The following is a 3,761-nucleotide window of genomic DNA, read 5'->3' on the forward strand; positions in this document are numbered from 1 at the left end:
CGTATAAACGCAGGAGCTGATGCTGACAAATAAACCCAGAATGCAGTTTCACAAGGTGAGCGCTATTCTTAGAAGCGTTCATTTATTCTTCCTGCTGCTGTGATGACGGCAGAGATAAATTCACACGTGAAGTCGTCCCTGGAAGGACTTCGCCCCACTTTTCACGCCTTCTTTTTTTAACCTTCAATTAAATGGAGGTGATTTCCAAATAAAATCATGTCATATCGCTGAATATATATATATGATTTAGAATCATCACGCATAGATGGAAACATTTCAGATCAGGATGTGTTCAGCTAAAGGTCAGTCCTCTGAAAACGGATCCTTTCCATGTCCTCAACGTTTGGTTTGAGTTTCTGCATCAATGCTCTGTGGTTTGGAGACCACCGTCAGCGTGTGGAGCTGCTGAGCTGGAGCAGTCCAGGTTCCTCCATAAGTTTTTACATTGTCTGTCTTCAGGTCGTCTGCGTTGTCTGTCTTCAGGTCGTCTGCGTTGTTTGTCTTCAGGTCGTCTGCGTTGTCTGTCTTCAGGTCGTCTGCGTTGTCTGTCTTCTGGTCGTCTGCGTTGTCTGTCTTCAGGTCGTCTGCGTTGTCTGTCTTCAGGTCGTCTGCGTTGTCTGTCTTCAGGTCGTCTGCGTTGTCTGTCTTCAGGTCGTCTGCGTTGTCTGTCTTCAGGTCGTCTGCGTTGTCTGTCTTCAGGTCGTCTGCGTTGTCTGTCTTCAGGTCGTCTGCGTTGTCTGTCTTCTGGTCGTCTGCGTTGTCTGTCTTCAGGTCGTCTGCGTTGTCTGTCTTCAGGTCGTCTGCGTTGTCTGTCTTCAGGTCGTCTGCGTTGTCTGTCTTCAGGTCGTCTGCGTTGTCTGTCTTCAGGTCGTCTGCGTTGTCTGTCTTCAGGTCGTCTGCGTTGTCTGTCTTCAGGTCGTCTGCGTTGTCTGTCTTCAGGTCGTCTGCGTTGTCTGTCTTCAGGTCGTCTGCGTTGTCTGTCTTCAGGTCGTCTGCGTTGTCTGTCTTCAGGTCGTCTGCGTTGTCTGTCTTCTGGTCGTCTGCGTTGTCTGTCTTCAGGTCGTCTGCGTTGTCTGTCTTCAGGTCGTCTGCGTTGTCTGTCTTCAGGTCGTCTGCGTTGTCTGTCTTCAGGTCGTCTGCGTTGTCTGTCTTCAGGTCGTCTGCGTTGTCTGTCTTCTGGTCGTCTGCGTTGTCTGTCTTCAGGTCGTCTGCGTTGTCTGTCTTCAGGTCGTCTGCGTTGTCTGTCTTCAGGTCGTCTGCGTTGTCTGTCTTCAGGTCGTCTGCGTTGTCTGTCTTCAGGTCGTCTGCGTTGTCTGTCTTCAGGTCGTCTGCGTTGTCTGTCTTCAGGTCGTCTGCGTTGTCTGTCTTCAGGTCGTCTGCGTTGTCTGTCTTCAGGTCGTCTGCGTTGTCTGTCTTCTGGTCGTCTGCGTTGTCTGTCTTCAGGTCGTCTGCGTTGTCTGTCTTCAGGTCGTCTGCGTTGTCTGTCTTCAGGTCGTCTGCGTTGTCTGTCTTCAGGTCGTCTGCGTTGTCTGTCTTCAGGTCGTCTGCGTTGTCTGTCTTCTGGTCGTCTGCGTTGTCTGTCTTCAGGTCGTCTGCGTTGTCTGTCTTCAGGTCGTCTGCGTTGTCTGTCTTCAGGTCGCCTGCGTTGTCTGTCTTCAGGTCGTTCATCTTCTTTGCAGATTTTCTATCAGGTTCCGGTCAGATGAGTTTTCTGGTCAGTGACGCTCAGGAACTTCGTGTTGGTCACCGACGGACGCCGCTTTTGGCACATGGTAGGGACCGAGTCCTGCTGGAAAATAAAACTACCATCACCTTGCAGCTTATCGGCACAGAGAAGCGGGAAGTTCTGTGGAATCTCTGTGGACTACGGAGACCCCGGTGGACCAACAGCAGCAGATGACATGGCACCAAACCATCAGACCTGCTAAAACGTTGACTCATATGCATCGTCCTAATCTAAATCACGTAAATGAAATATTCTTGGACGCAGCTCTCTGTGATCATCTGGGCTTCGTCCTTTCAGTGAAGAATGAACGTCTGTCAACGATCTTCAACGAGAATTTACAGCTCAGATCGAGGATCGTTAGATTAAGGTGCAACACCAAGACTTTGCAGCATTCAAGTTCCTCACAATATCATAAAGTAAAAAAACAAAACAAAAAACGAACGGATGCGCATAGTTAGTCTTTTTTTTCACCAGTTACTAACAGCCATTTATCCAAATACCAAATATAATTTGGACCCTTTGGAAGCCCATTTTGAACGCACTTTGCATGCATTCACCAATATTAATAGAGTTTACTCGATGATCTTCATTCTTCCTGAACCTGTCCTGAACTGGTGCAAACAAACCACGTGACTTTAAAACTCAATTACGATGACGTTTAGTGATGATGTAATTGTGACGGTAAGCAAGCAAAGCTGCAATCTCTTTGTAGACAAGTCAAAAAGCAAAGGAAAACTCAGTTTGCTCACGTGACGCCATTTCCAGAGTTGCACATCCGTTACCAACTGGTGCGCACCCATTTTTTTAATTCACTGGCCCTTTAGGGGCTCCGTACATTTTGCATATTTAATGTTATAAAAAGGGTTCAGAGAATGTAGGGCCACTGGTTGGCCCTCGCACGTTTTCACAAATCTGTCCCTCTCTGCAAACAATTTGGAGCCCCCCCCCCCCATCTTGGACACTAACTTTTAGGTTTTGAACTCATCAAGACAAATTTAAAAGAAAATGTAAAAACTTTTGGTATTTCATTTTAATGATTCTGTGTTAAACTCAAGATTAACTTTTTAAAATCATGTTTTACAGAATTATTTTTTGGTATGAACCGGTATATTTATTCCTTATTAAAACCTTTGTCCTGTATGAGGCCAGAACAGTCTCATAATTCAGAAATGTGTGCATTTGTGTTCAGCATTAAGGACAGTCTTTGTCCAAATGTTCATGCACTTTAGTTGGAAACACCAATGAAAAATGAAAAATAATCTATTTTTTCATATTTTAGTAAAAAATGTAAGTATTTACTCTTAAAACTAGGTGTTTTGCTGTAGTATTACTTTTTTTTTTTTTTTTTTTTAATAAAACCATTTTCTACTCACCGCAGCAGATCATCTTCCTCCTTCTAACCCTCATCCATGATCCTCCTCTTTCCTGGTGTCTCCAGCGTCAGCATCCCTTCACCATCATCATCATCATCACAAACGTCTCCATCTGCTTCCCTGGATCTCCAGAACATCCATGATCTGATCCTCTGATGGATTCAATCCTGATCCGTCGTGATCCCAAAGAGCTTTCCTTTTCCCTCCCTGCTCATCTTCCTCTCCTTCCACCAACAACCTCCCACCTGACTCCGCTTTGTTCTGTGTCACGTTGGTGATTTGCATATTTGATTAACCCTTGTTCTATCCTAGGCATTTTACCATTGGGAGTGGGGTCATCTAGACCCACTAGACAGTGCTCTGAACCTTTTTTCTTCAATGATTTGTGATCTTCACTGGTGTCCATGGATTACATGACATCTTTCCACCTTTATCCACCTTTGTCATGGTAGGGAGAACACGTCAATGGAAGGGGGGGGTCATCTAAGATAGCACAAGGGTTACATGACAGAACAGAACTCCTATTTATCCATTAACGATAGATTTTGATGCATAAATTCCTGCATCTCTATCACTAAAACCAGGTCATTGTAAGTTCTCCAGAAGACAAAGGAAGAGTGTTAAAGACTCATGAAATAAAACACAAACTGATTTAGGGAGTG

Source organism: Oryzias latipes, chromosome 22 (assembly GCF_053564925.1).
Source record: "Oryzias latipes strain Hd-rR chromosome 22, Olatipes_Hd-rR_3.1".
Classification (NCBI taxonomy): domain Eukaryota; kingdom Metazoa; phylum Chordata; class Actinopteri; order Beloniformes; family Adrianichthyidae; genus Oryzias; species Oryzias latipes.